Consider the following 15,421-nt stretch of genomic DNA (forward strand, 5'->3'; position numbering starts at 1 on the left):
TCTCAGAGTCCATAGTCTCTCATGGTTCATCTCCCCCTCCAATTTTTCCCCCTTCATTTTTCCCTTCCTGCTATCTTCTTTTTTTTTTTTAACATATTATGTATTATTTGTTTCAGAAGTACAGGTCTGTGATTCAACAGTCTTACACAATTCACAGCACTTTTGAGCTTCTTATCTGTTTTCTGGAATAATTTTACTCTTAGTAACTAAGAAGTTTTAATGCTTTAGAAGTTTTTTCATTCACTGACGGTCTGTTGATGGCAATTTTTTAGTGCTGTTTTGACTAAAATACATATTCTTCACTTGAATAAAGCTCTATGTGACAGTATTTTCTCTTGGCACATGGAATAATTTTTCTACTGTCTTCCGACTTCTAATGATACTATTCAGATGTTTATAGTCACTCTAATTATAGCCCTTTGGAGAAAATCTGCTTTTATCTCAGACTGCTTTTGAAATATTTTTATTATATTTAGTGTTCTGAAGTTTCACTATGATATGGTATATCTAGCTATGGATTCTTTATTATTATTATTATTTGCTTAAGATTTGTCAGCCTCCTTTGATTTGAGGATCCATGCTTTTCAATTCTGGAGAACATCTGTGATTTTTCTTCTCCTACCTTTCTCTCATTATATAGAATCTTTTTATCAGAAGTGCAATTGGATATATATAAAGACTTCTCATTCAGTCCTCCAAGACCCTGTCATAATTTTCTTCTTGTGTCTCTGTGCTAATTTTTCATAATTCTTTTAATACATATAACTTATTTATTAAGCATCCCTTTAGCTGACGTCTGGAGTAGCCAATTATTTAAGTTTTCCCTTGGATTTTAAATTTTATTTTTTATTTCTATAAGTGCTTTTTAAAACTATGAACTATCTTTCGAATATATGTTCTTCTTTCACGTTTCAACCTATTTTTCTCTAAGCATTTTTAAACATATGCATTTACATTTTATATTCAGTAAGTAAACTATTTGGTGTTCTTGTGGATCTAATTTTAATTAAGCACTTTACTGATCCTCCCCCATGTGCTTTTTTAATTGTAATTGTGCATCTTGAGTTCATGTTTGGTAAGGCTTTGTTCTCTGGGAATCTTGAGAAATTTCATTTCCTTTCGACAGAAGTCCTGGCATAATATCATCAATACCAATTATTTATGGTAATTTTCTATTTGGGGTCTCTGAGAGTACCTGCAGTTTGCATATCTGACCTTTAAATCCATGTGAATGTAGGCGAAGTCCTTTTTCTCACTCAAGCTCAGGTCAAAATAGATGAATTTACTTGTTTTTCTCATGTCCACCTTACACTATGGATCCTGGCTTTGTGTGATGCTTTCTGCTGTATACTTACATGACCACTAATGCTCAGTTCTCTTAGTCACCATGATTGGGAAACCCTTCTGAGGCAGCCATGATGTCTAATCAGCTTCTACTTTGGATTTTAGCTTAATTTTCACTTTTGACTCTTGGTTGTTTCTCTTCCTCTCTTAGAAGTTCAATTCTGAGTCTAAAATGAATGTTTGCTATATTTTATCCCAACATTTCTAGGTATTTTGTATTCATAGGGTTTTTCAAATTATCCAATATGTTATAATGCTGAAAATGGAAATGAAATTCTATGTTTCTTATTAGCTACTGTATGACCTCCTGACTCCACAGCTCTATTCCAAACATCCACTCTTCCTGCAATGATTTTCTCCATTTTCCTTAGCTCTATGCATAAATTAAGATTCAACTCAATTTCTGCCTCCTTTATGAAACATTCCTTAACAATCCCACTTCCAAGTGAACCTCACAGCATGGGATAAGAGTCAGACATAGTGAAACAATAGTGATATCTAGATTGCTACTCAATTTTAAGTGTCTCAGGAGAGGAGATGGGTACTACTCTTTCTTGGTATATATCCAGTACATTATTGTGAGTTCAAACTGTAGGCTTAATTCACACTATGTTCAAATGTACCTAAGAAATATAACTCTTTTCTTTCCTCCCATTACTAATGCTTTCCCCTTAACTTTAAGTATATCTTAGTCTTAGAACATTAACTTAATGGCTAATCCATTCAGTTCTTTTTCAGATCTGCTGCTTTAAGTGCTTTAAATAATGTTCACTGTCTAGGAAAACAACATCTCTTATTATCTCGTATTTCTTAGTTCATTATCCTTTTCTCAGTTCCTCCCTAGAATAGCATCAGAGTATTGGAGAGCAGTGTGTCTTATACAACCTTGTATAAGACCTTATCCCAGATACAACCTTATCCAAGAGCAAAAGTCAAAGTCTAGAAGTGTGATGCTATCTGGCTACTCATGACACAGGACAAGATCTCTTGTTCACTTGATTGCAGCTTGCCCTGCTAGAACTCTTAGATAATGAGTAAGACCTGTGTAACTCAAAATCTCATGTCTTTTGCCTCTGGTAGGGGACCTCTGCATCATTGCCACAACCTCCATTTGTCCCTCTGCTGGCTATCCACTTCAGTGTCACCACAGTAAGCCCCAAGGTGGACCTCCTGCCCCTCAAATTTGTACCCATGCCAAGTGTGACTAAAGATGTTTGGAAAAGTTAAACCTTAGGGCTGCCAAGTTTATTTTCTTATGTAAAATTGATGAAGGATAGTGTGGTTTCTTCTCAGGGTTCCCACAGGGAGTAGGATTAGGAGTCTTCCTTCCCCTCATTTTTATCTGACATACCTTTTAATTTTGACTGATAATGTCTTTTCACTGAACCCAGCCTTCAAATCTGTTGTGTCACAGAACCATCTTTTTTCTTTTGTATGTCATTCAGTACTTACGAATCCTAATTCTTATCACATTGCTCACTCCCTGCAAAGTGAAGGTCTAGTACTCAGAAAGGCAAAAGAGAAAACACATTACTAATTTTCAGGATATTAACCCAGTTATTATTTCAGTAACTTATAAGAGACAAGATAAATGACAATGAAAATAGCTAAATCACCAGCCCTATACTTTATTTGCATAATATTGGCAGAAAACGGAGACCAAAAAAGTGGAAGATATTTTAATAAATTGTGGAGTTTTGTTGTCTCCAGAAATACACATATAAAAACAGTTCTCTAACTACTCTTATTTTCTGGTTCAATCTCCCTTTGTCCTAAGCTTTGGGAAAACAGCACTCCATGGAGGTAATGTTTCTTGAAAATGATGTGGGTAGCCAGACCTATGTGGGAAAAAGAACTCATTAGCTATTCCCTAGAGGAACTGTGGTACCTAAAATAAAAACATAAGTGCCTTCCCTGCTTGCCTAGGCTCCCTAACCTCTCAAGTTATATTGCTATAATGTACTTTTCAAAAAGTTAAGAACAATGCTCCCATATGACATCGAAAGGATATGCCCTGTCTCTTGACCTTATTTCCAAATTTTGGGTTTTGTGTTCCTGTTTCCCCTTCCAAGCTCATCCTGTTCAGTTTAGCATATCTTTGTTATATAAAAGTGCTGGTGAGAGGAGACACACAGTGAGTGTAATCATGCCTGAGCTCCCTATTCTCCTAAGGATAGCTTGGAAGCAAAATGCTCCTAAGGATGACCTGTTTTGAGCTTGAATTAGATGGAATTAGATTTGGATACAGAGTCTTCCAGACCATAGCCTCCTGACTGCTTTATCTGAGGCCCAGGCCAGTGCCTAGGTCTTATAACACTGTGACACTCTCCCACTGACCCGCCACTCATTCGATTCCTTGGCCCTTCCAGAGTCACATTTAGTGTCGATCTTTTTTGGGAGCTGCAACTCCACTCCCCAATCCTCTCCTCCCTCTCTTCTACTTTCTGCCAAATATCCCTTCAAAAGGAGGAAAAAGCAGCAAAAGTTTGCCCTAACTTCATTTATGCACACTTCGCGCTTTCTCCCTTAACTAACTCATCTTGCCTCTGGGCCAAAATACCTAAAATACCTTCACAGTGAAATCCAAAGGAAATATCAATAAAAAGGTTGGACTAAGTGATCTCTAAGGGCCCATCTATGACTTCATATGAGGACAAAAATGCAAAGGAAAAATCTAATCCAGTCCTTAAAAAAATCCTGTAAGTATTGAAAATCCATTAACTGTGAGATGGAAAGTGGTGGCAGACTCAAAAAAAAAAAAAAAAAAAAAAACATGTTTCTATCCTCAACAACCCTATAGCCTCATTGTTAAGTATCGAAGATCTGTATGCAAGAAAAGTTAAATAATATTCAAGGAGTCCATTCATTTATTCATTCATTCACTCATTCATAAATGACACAGAAACTCACAGTCTTATGGGGCTTTACTTACAGGTGATGAGGGGCCACAATAGTGAAAATAGAGGATGCTTGGGGTTCATGTAGGGAGAGTACCCAACCACCTCTTAGGTGGGAAGATAGAAATATCTTCTTGGGAAAAATAATGTCTTGGCTGATATTTGAAGAATGTGTGTGTGTGTGTGTGAATGTGTGTGTGTGTTTGTGTGTGTGTGTTGGAACCATGATTAAAAGGAATCAGAGAGGAGAAAATGACCTGATCAAAGGCAATAGCACTTGTAAAGATTCGAAAGTTAGAGTAAGGGTACCTCCTTTTCAGGAAACTGTCATAGTAATTTTGTCTGCCTAAAGAACATTTAAACATCAATATAGAATCATACAATAATGCACAGTTCAGAAGATGCCATGGAAAAACACAAGTGAATTGCCAGTTACATGAGGTGAACAGAATGCTCTAACTCCAGAGGTTGGTTAACAGAAATGATGATGAGTAATTCCTAGTAGAATTAACAGTGTGATCAAAGGCAGAATCAGAAGAATGCATGAAATTTTCAGTGGTCTGTAGATAGGCCCGTTTGACTAAAGTTAGGGGATGAGTAGGAATTCACTGGGCAAAATTTGCCACTTCCGAATATACTTTCTTCCTATTGCTGAATACAGAGAACAATTTTGGTAGCCCCACAGAGTCCCTCCCTTATGCACTGGGAGGGGTGGGAAATTTCACTAACATAGAAAGTCAGAGGGAAATGCCTTGTGGGTGCAGAACTGTGGCCATGTTATGCCCAGAACACTCTATAGTAGAGGTGCCCTGGTTGAGCTCAGAGTTTGGCATCATCCAGTGCCTGTAGCATGAACTATTTAATACTATTGAAAACAAATCTTTTTGTTTGGAGTTCAAAATACCTATTTATGGCAGCCGCATGTTTTTTGTCAGCTATTCATGCCATCAACCTCTCACACAGAATCCCAATGCACTCGGGCGGTGTAGTGGTTCGCTGGCTGAGCTACTTGTGTTTGCGTATATAGATATGGTTGACACATGGAAGTCAAATTCCATCTTCAAATTGCAGCCCCTTTGTAAACACTCAGCCCAAGTACCACCCCAGATACTAACTAGATTTGGAACTGAACATAATAGAACAAACCTGCCTAAGAAATACAGAAATGAAATGTTTACTAGGTTTAAAAACAGCTAAAGGAGTAGATCAGATTTTGTAAATTAAGAAAATTTCTAAGTCAACGAAGTCATATTTTCAGAACATTGTAATTATATTCGTATCTCCAGATGACTGAATTTGTTAGGTTTGGAAGAGATCAAAGGTGTTTTGTGTTTTTTTTAAATCTAATACTTAAAAATTTTATATTTTCATTCAAAGGTATGCAAAATGTAAAATATTAACTCTTACATGTTCAGAAAATAATTTGTATAAACTATAACGTGTTTAGAATTTTCATTCAACTTACATAAATATATAATGAAGGATGTTGAAATATTATTAGTAAAAAGAATACTTTCACACAGCTTACATTATTATGCATTAATGCCCATTTGATACAAATTAAAAATGAGGTAATAATTCAAGACATTTTTCTTTATTCCAAACAAGTGTTCATTCTCTGAAAATTTAGCAACTATTCAGTCAACTTGCTTTCTGTTAATATACAAGCCACGTTTTTACTAATTTTTGAAAAACATTTATTTTCTTAATTGGAAAATGAATACATGTTCATAGGCAAATAAAGACATGAATAAAACAGAATTTGTAATCTTACCACCTATTATAATCACTATTCTTGGTTTGACATATTTATTTTCTAGTCTTTTTTAAAATCTGTGTAGTGTTTTAAAAGTTGGGATCTTAGATATACATGTTGTATCATCTTTTCTTGTATCAGCTTTTTTGAACATTACTCCAAGTCAATATGTACTCTTGGAAAGCACCAGTTTTGGTAGTATTATAATATTCCAAACTATGAATGTAGTATTATTTAGTCTTCTCTGGTTGCCATACATTTAGGCTGTTTTCATCTTTTTCCTGTTAAAAATAACATTTTAACGGGTGTCTTTGTTTACATCCTTTATTTATGATTCTGATTATTTTAATAAGATTTCTAAAAGAATTACTGAATCAAAATGTATGAACTATAAAAATTAACTTGCCACATTTCTACTCAGGAATTTATTTTATTTTATTTTATTTTTTTCATTTTATCTATACTCAGGTATGTAAGCCTGAAATCCTCAACAGCACTGTGTGTTTATCTTGGTTACCATGATTGGCAGAAAATGGTCATCTGTTCAAATGTACATTAATATGATTAATAGTGAGGTGGAACATTTTTCACATTTATAAGCCATTTATACTGCCTCTATTAACTGTTCATATCCTCTATTACATTTCCATTTCTTTCCTATTAACTGAAGAGAATTTAGGATTTAAGACACTGAGTAGAAAAAATAATTTAAAAAATGATAACAGTAAATGTCACCTTGTAATTAAATGAATACTTAAAAATTAATCAACTTTTAATTTACTGTCAGTTGGTTCAATGAGAATTTTAATTAACACAATAATTTTTAACTCCATTCAGGTTTTTTTTTTTTAAGCATGGCTTTAAAAAATTAACTTTTGAATTCCTAAATCAGGTTTCTCACCAAAGGCTCGTACTTTGTCGCAGTTTCCTTTCATTTCTCCCAGGCCACATATCTCATGCCACACACTCAAGCTGATTACCTAGTAGCAGCTGAAAAGGATGTAAAAAAAATATATATATATGGGCCAGAGAAATAAATCTTTAATAATAGAATTTAAAGGTAGTGAGGGAGATTTATTTACACACAAAGGGATCTTCTAATATGTAGTCAGCCATTGCTTATAAAATCTCTCCTGAACAGAATATTAATCTTTCTAATACAACTAAAATAAAGTGGAAAAAAATAGTATGCATGAAATTCGCTAAGAAGGCATGCAGTATGTGTTAATGGAAAAATACAAAAGGGCTTGGTGAATTGGAATAAACTTTAAATAATTATCCTGAATCCGAGTTGTGTCTAAGCTAAAGTGGAACTCCAGATTTTTCGGCTTGTGTAAGTTACAGAATTTTTCTCATTGTACCTGTCAGGGGTCTATTTTAATACCAAGAAAACCAAATTATCAAGCTAAGTAACAGGGATGGTGCAAGCTTTCAAGGGGACAGGATTAAAGCTGAAAACTTTCCACAAATATAATGTCTTCTCACTTGTAGAGTACTTTCTATCAGAGAAATGACACTTGCAGAATTCGAACTAAAGCAGAATTTTAGTGCTCACATCTATCACCTTCTAGGCATCTAGAAATCACAACAAGGGAAATCTTTCAAAAGATTGGAAGTTTTATTTTTTCCTAGAGATTTGAAAAATAAAAATGCATTCTATATTCCTTTTCCAGAGATTTCTAGTTATAACTCCTTAGATGTCTGTTTATTGCTTGCCACTGGACCATTATGTTTGAGAGTTGCTAAAACAAGAATCCTAATAGGTTTTAACAAGTCTTCTCAGAAATGATATATGTTGTCATAGCTCCGGAGCAGCCTAAATTGAAAAGCAAAATTAATCTGACTCTATAAAGGTGAATAAGTCTTTCATGTAGTCTGTGATGGTAATTAATGCTGCTTTACTTTCTTTCTATGCTCAGCCCAAGAACCCTGGTGATAGTTTAGGTTTGTAGAAAACCTATGTTGAGCTCCATTCATTTCAGCCAAACAGGATGAGGAGAGATTGGCATGTTTGCACACTTTAAATCCCTCCCAAAAAAGAAGCTTTTGATATCCATTTCCTCTTTGCAATTCTTATGTAATATTAGAATCTTTTCTATTTTCTAGAGAGGAAAAGAGAATTGATCGGGAACCTCTATGATAGCTTGTAAAAATATGGATAATAAGTTGATGGTATTTTAAGACTGATTAATGAAATACTAAGCATTTTTGGTTATTTTCTCTATGTACTAATACAGATAGATAAAAACAATACTTTCAGCTATTCAGTGGTACTCAATTCTTATGTACCACTCCTGCTTTTCATATAAAATATTAGGGCTAGAGACTCCTTTCTTGTTTTGAACATAGTTTTTGCTTGCTTCGCATGTCAAGGTAACTTATTTTCTTTTTTTCAAAGGCAAGAAAATCTCAACTAATACCTTAGCTTGAAAAAAGGGGGATAGATATGAAAGAGTTAGAGAAAATAAAATCAAAAGGTCCAGAAGATTTGAGAAGAGGCCAAGGTGAGGAAGAGGAATACTTCCAGAATAACTCTCTTATTTCTAGATTTAGTCACTGGGGAGCTAATGGCTTTAACAAAGATAAGAGACGCAGAAAGAGGAAGAGATTTGTAGATGAGAACAAACAGTTCAGCTTTGGGTATATTCTTTATGAAATATGTGTGGAATAAACAGTCTTATATGAAGATGGGAGCTTGGGAAAAAGAAATAAATTTGGGAATCCTTAACACCTAAAGAGTCATCGACTCCATGGAGTTGAATGGCATCAGCTAAGTAGAATGACAAGAGTCTACAAATCAATTCCAATTCTCTCAATGGAAAATTATTATTATTATTATTATTATTATTAATTTTAGGAACAATGAACAATCCAATATTGAACCAAAGAGTAGATTTTCTAGAATGGTTATATTTGTTCTTTACTCTCTTTTTTGTTCATAAGTTATGACCATGCATAACCAACAAAAATTTATTAAATTCTTAAAAGAGATCATGAGGTTGACAGCCTCATTAGGGAAAATAAAGCAATCAAATTTGGAATAGAAGCTCTAGTATAAAATCGAAATTTCTCTAGCTAAGTAAGTAAATTTGCCCTTATGTGTTTGCCATTCACACTTTTTCATGTCAGTGAAAAAAGAGTCAACAGGCTGAGCTTCCTTAACAATTTAAATTACCCTACTTTATGAATTGAGATTTTATTATTAAGGTATATATTTTAACACTGTTAATACTTTATTACTATCAATGATAAATGGAAGCAATACTGCAAAATTATTTCATATTTTGTAAACACAGTATTAAAATAGATTATTAAGGGTTAATAAATTAGTTTATGAATTTTGGAACTGTATCTTTCCATTCTAGAACAGTAGACTGAGGAAAGGGTTCAAACATATACCACATAGAGAATAGGGGGAAAAGTGATTTATAATATATAGGACATTTTCTTAAGGCTGGTAGTTTACTTGTTTCTTGAATGGAAGTATGTGGAAAAATATCTCCAGATGTCACAACTCTGTGATTCTGTTATCGTTCTTGAAGACAGGGAGAATAGTGTTTTCAAAATTACTTCTGCATCTTTCATTAAATCTTTGAAAATATGCAGTAGAAAGAAATGCTTGGCCATATGAATAATAATAAAAGCGTAGCATTTATATAGAAACAAAACCCAATCTTCCAGATATAGAACAAATCTAAAAGCAAAATGAGAATTTGGGAGCATTATGAATGCCCCCACAGAGTATAGATTTTTGAAAAATTAAATAGTAAAAACTACAATGTTCTATTTTACTGGGCCATAATTTATCTTCTTGCAATCCATATATCCCGAAAACATAGTAAAGTCAAATGATAATTTGGCATATGTTCCGTGCTGGCAATGTCAATAGTCTACTTTATTTGTATTCTTGAGAGCTGGAACTCAGCAGAAATGAAAAATTAGACTCTACACCTCAAAAATCACAGAATTGACAGCAAAATTCAATCTCACACTCTTAAACTCTGCCTGCCTGGTTTGCAGAATAACTCCTGCATGTATGATGCATCAGTCCAACCCCAGGGGTTCTCGCTGTGGTTCCAAGTTGAACCCCGTGCTGGTCCAAAGGAATGTAACAAAAAGGGAACCCCAGCTTCTCCTCCCACTTTGGTGCCTTTCTTCTGAAAGAATGACTTAACCCCTTCACTTTATGGCTTTCTTTGGACTTTTGACACTCTCAGCTTTCCCCCTCATTGTTTATTTCAACTTTTCTGGCCTCTTTGTTCATTCATTCATACAAAACAGTAATGTAATATAACACCAAAGGATGATAAGAGTCATAAAGAAAAACAATTCAGAGTGATAGGACAACTAATATTGGAATATTTTAGATAAAGTGGTCAGGGAAGGTCTTTCTGAAAATGGAATTTGAGCAAAGCCTGAATAAAGTGAACGGATGGTCCAAGTAAATATCGAGGCAGAGGGAATATAGAAGTGCAAAGGTCCTGTGATTGCAGCAATGTGTTTGAATGTTGAGGCAAAGAAAGAAGGATGGATTTCAGTGAATGAAGAAGAGGAGAGCAGAAAATAAGGTTCAAAAAGTAGCCAGAGGCCAGGTCATGTAGGGGTTTGTAGAGAATTTGATATTTAGCATCTTCCTCAAATGTGTTAGCTTGGTGCAGTTTCAATCAAACATGCTTGGGTTTCGCCACTAGCTAACTACTTTGTCTTGGGTTTCCTTGGGCAAAGCTGGGCCCTGGAACTCTCCCCTTTCTGCCTGCTGGCCCACCAGGCTTTGGCTCTCACGCAGGAGACCTCGTCTGCAAATATCTTTCTAGGCCTCCTACTCATTACCTCTAATTAAACTTACTAGACCGTGTTCCTCACCCCCTTGGAAGTAGGTAGTAAAGTAAAATGAAATTGCATTTTATTCCAAATTATTGTAATAGATTCTCCCACGTGTGCCTTACCCCCCACTGCCACCCCAGTCTGCCCCTCTGCAACAACCCTCACATCTTCGTGGACGCTTCTAGTTCCTTTTCCAGTTGGACTAAAGAACATTTAATTTTTCATGTCTGGGTTATAATACTTTGGAATATAATGTTGCTTTTTAAACTCACAATGAAACTATTCTCACTTTTCTTCTTAAATTTGACATTAATCTATTTGTCAAGAGAACATGAATTTAAAAAAATGCTACAGACTGTTCATTCTTTTTTTAAAAAGGTGCATTCCATGAAAAGGCTCTTAGGAAAAATAAAGCACAGAGCATGTTTAACACATGAAAAGGAACAACCAACATCCCCAAGTATTTACAGTATTCAATATAACTTGATAAGATAAAGTCTTCTGAAATCCTTAAAGTGACCGGTTATTACTGAGTACATCCTTCATTGCACAGATAATTGTGTGACTTATTAACCTTCCAGGAAGACAAGTTAGAATAAACTTTACCACTGATGGTCCAAAAAGAAATCAATGACATTAATAGTATAGGTTGTTAGGGAATGTGACATTTAAGTACAAATTGAATAATGGCATGATCATTAAAAGTCACTTGTGCTCTGATTTAGAAGTTTAGCCTGAGAAATGGTAACACACACACACACACACACACACACACACACACACACATAAAACAAGTTGTTGTCATTTTTTAAATTGAGAATTCGTAACAAATGCAAGATACTCAAATAATTGTTGGCGAAAGATATTAGAGTGGAATGCCCAGAATCTGGACTGATGGACTCATAGACTCATCTTGAAGGAAGGTCAATTGATATAATTTGCACAGATATCATCTGTGAACCACTGGCTACCTGTAGGTCACACACTTTTACTGGATTATGTTGAACACAGGTACTCTTCAACTACCTGGGAGAGCAGAACTCCAACAAGGTATTATTCTCCCACGAGTATTGATGTGAACAATGGCCTACCCTTTAGTTTCTTTCTGGTTGGCTATGTTCTCATTGAATCTTAAAGCCAAAGGGGATTTAAAATCATCTAGCTCAGGGATCATAAATAGCAAACATGACGCCTATTTTCTCTTTTTCTGTCTCCATGAGAGATATCACTACTCAATGGAATGTTCCTTCCCATGAAACATAGAATCCACCTCACAATTTCCAGGAGAACACTTAAGACAGCCAGTTCCAGGCTATTGGTATTCCAGGTAAAAATCACCTGCCACACCTGATCTAGTCCAGATTTCCATTTCATAGGTAAGGAAGCAGGGACCCAGAACTCCTTCACAACTAAGTTAGAGATTCAGACTACAATCTTGAAATGGAGCTTTTTCCAATTGAAAATAATTTGATCCAGGGGTGCCTGGTTGGCTCAGTCATTAAGCGTCTGCCTTCAGCTCAGGTCATAATCCCAGGGTCCTGGGATGGAACCCCACATCGGGCTCCCTGCTCCGCGGGAAGCCTGCTTCTCCCTCTCCCTCTCCCCTTGCTTGTGTTCCTGCTCTTGCTATCTCTCTCTGTCAGATAAGGAATTCTTAATCTCAGGAACAAACTGAAGGTTGCTGGAGTGGTGGGGGGTGGGAGGGATGGGGTGGCTGGGTGATAAACTTTGGGGTGGGTATGTGCTATGGTGAGCTCTGTGAATTGTGCAAGACTGTTGAATCACAGACCTGTACCTCTGAAACAAATAATACATTATATGTTAAAAGAAGAAGAAGAAGAAGAAGATAGCAGGAAGGGAAAAATGAAGGGGGGGAATCGAAGGGGGAGACGAACCATGAGAGACGATGGACTCTGAGAAACAAACTGAAGGTTCTAGAGGGAAGGGGGTGGGGGGATAAGTTAGCCTGGTGATGGGTATTAAAGAGGGCACATTCTGCATGGAGCATTGGGTGTTATATGCGAACAATGAATCATAGAACACTACATCAAAAACTAATGATGTAATGTATGGTGATTAACATAACATAATACAATAAAATTTAAAAAAAGAAAATAAATTGATCCATATGAGAAGTAGGACTTTAATCTGCTTTGCCCTATATTCAAAGTTTCTAAGCCAAAACATATACATAAAACTACTCAGTACTGAGCTGACCATTGGAAAGGCTCACTTCTTTACCATTTCTACTCTATACAAAAGTAATAGAGCATTTAGGGAGTTGTCACTGAAGCCAGTTCTTTTCATATGAACCAAGTAAAATTTTCCTAAATACTGGGCAACATGCTGCTTGTCTTGCAATAAAACAAACAAACATAGTATATCTAGCAAAGGCAAAGTCTTCCACCCTTGAATTATCTGGTTTGTTCATCAAATACTGTCAAAGCAGGGTGCCTTAATTTGTAAGGTACCCTGGAGGAAGATGCCACCTAAGGATGATCACCTTGCTGTAATCTGCTTTGTCTTATTTAACTCAGCGAGACTTCTATTTGTATTTCTCTGAGGCTCAGTGTGGAGAATAATGCAATCACTAGAATTTAAAAATAACACAATGTAGAACCATTGCCTCTAAGCCCAGAACAGGTGATATTCTGCAGAGAGCAGCCCTGGGTGCATTTAACATCTCTGTGTGTGATTGATTGCAAGCTGGAGAGTAGTCATTAAAATTGTCAAGTACATCATATCATCAGGACGGGTGAGCACCTTGGAAGACAGGATTAGAATTAAAAATGACCTTGACAGTTAGAAAAATGATTACAAGCATATGAAATTGAGTTTCCTAGAATCAACTGTGTAGCAACATACTTACTAAAGAGACCACACACTGCACAAATTCAAGTTTGAAATGGACAAGTTGAGCAGATACTAATTGTTGCTCCCTGAGCTGTTCTTTGGTCAGCATTGTTTTGCTGAATTAGAAATGTAGCCTAATTCCAGATTGTATAATTTAAAAAGCAGAGTAATATGTACCTCATATAATGTATAATCTACTATTTAATTAAATGTAGTATATACTTTCGTTAATGAACTAATGAAAATGTCGATTAATCATTAAGTATCACTTTAAGATTAATTTATGTGGTATATAAATGAAGAAACTCTTGGAAACCCTGGAAAAGAACCAGAAGCCTAGGATGGAAATAATTACAAGGAAAGTAGGAAAAGTTAGGATATGTTAATAAAAGGATTTAGAAAAGTTAAGAGTACAAGGCTGGTCAATGTTTAAAGAGAAATGAAGAGAAACTATGTTAAATAACATCATAAAGAATTTAGACCACAAATAAAGACAAAAGATATCTTAAATGTTAAAAACTCTGATTTGATTTGGGAACATTATTTCGTAGAGATAGTGTTGATATAGGCTGTTAACAGCTTTGCCTGGATCCAACAATGCAAAAGAATTAGGATTCTGTGATCTTGCAAGGGTAAAATATTTATGTGGAGTATTGATTGCTTTTCTTGAAGAAATGCTAATTTATGATAACTGTTTAAGTCATATAACCTTTTGTGATAAGTGATTACAAAGTTATTGTTTCAGCTATTGAGAAATCATGAAATTCCCTCAAAACCTTTTTATAAAATCTTTAATATTATTTCATATAGAACATCACAAAGAGTATGTAACATTTCTTAGCAATGCTGATACCACATAATATCTCTATTGTGTAAAGCAGGAAAAAAACTGGTGTGAGATCTGTCATTTATGAAGCTCTTAGGCTAGAGTTATTAACCATTAATCATTTCATTTGGCAAATTTGATGTAACAACACCTTTAATAATTATAAACACTTGAGGTGATAGCCACACAGTACTCTTCAGTGTGCAGTGACATTTTTTTTAGTTAACCAAAGCACTCACAGAAGGAACTTTTAAATTGGTTTAGGTGCACATAAAATATGCAGTCAAGCATTAGGGAGGGTATGTGCTATGGTGAGCGCTATGAATTGTGTAAGACTGATGAATCACAGACCTGTACCCCTGAAACAAATAATACATTATAAAAAAAATATGCAGTTGATTTATAGTTGCTACTGTGGCTTTAAAATACTGCATTTCTTAAATACCTAGGGAAACTTTTTGTTTGTTTCTTTGTTTCTTTTCTTTTTTTACCACCTGGAACACTGAAAGAATTTTAGCAGTTTTAAAAGACTATGCAGTTGGTAATGTATGGTGATTAACATAACATAACAAAAAAATAAAAAATAAAAAAAAATTTTAAAAAAAGGATGTCTATCACTTATATTGGCATTTAACATCCAGATGAGTTTTTGTATAATTGAAGTGATTTTTCTCACTGTGTTCTTAATTTGTGGCAAGATGTCACTTTTTTTGCAACATTCCACCTCTGTTGTTATATCCTTAGCTTATAAACAAAAAGAAACCTGTATGGCAACTTCCAAGAGAACCTCACAGGTGTTCTAAAGGAATTCTAAATGTCGGTATCTGTAACATCAGTTGTGTGCAAACCATGGGAGTAAGAAGAGAGAGCGTTAAAGAATGAGCACGGGTACACGGTAAACAAACAAAGATTGGCTAGAAA

General features: G+C 35.1%; 1 protein-coding gene and 1 long non-coding RNA gene across 4 annotated transcripts in view; one reads left to right on the plus strand and one right to left on the minus strand.

Moving 5' to 3' along the window:
• Window positions 1-15,421, plus strand: part of KCNH7 (potassium voltage-gated channel subfamily H member 7) — a 474,524-nt gene that overhangs the window by 237,744 nt on the left and 221,359 nt on the right. The gene's annotated exons all lie outside the window — the stretch shown is intronic.
• Window positions 3,045-12,043, minus strand: LOC112809690 (uncharacterized). The gene is made up of 3 exons (XR_003204646.2): window positions 11,913-12,043; window positions 6,899-6,987; window positions 3,045-3,182 (listed from the first exon to the last, which is right to left on the minus strand). It is a non-coding gene; the product is annotated as an uncharacterized lncRNA (long non-coding RNA).

The sequence above is a fragment of the Callorhinus ursinus genome, unplaced genomic scaffold (genome assembly GCF_003265705.2).
Source record: "Callorhinus ursinus isolate GAN/ISIS: 27379988/994484 unplaced genomic scaffold, GSC_fseal_2.0 scaffold2, whole genome shotgun sequence".
NCBI classification, from domain to species: domain Eukaryota; kingdom Metazoa; phylum Chordata; class Mammalia; order Carnivora; family Otariidae; genus Callorhinus; species Callorhinus ursinus.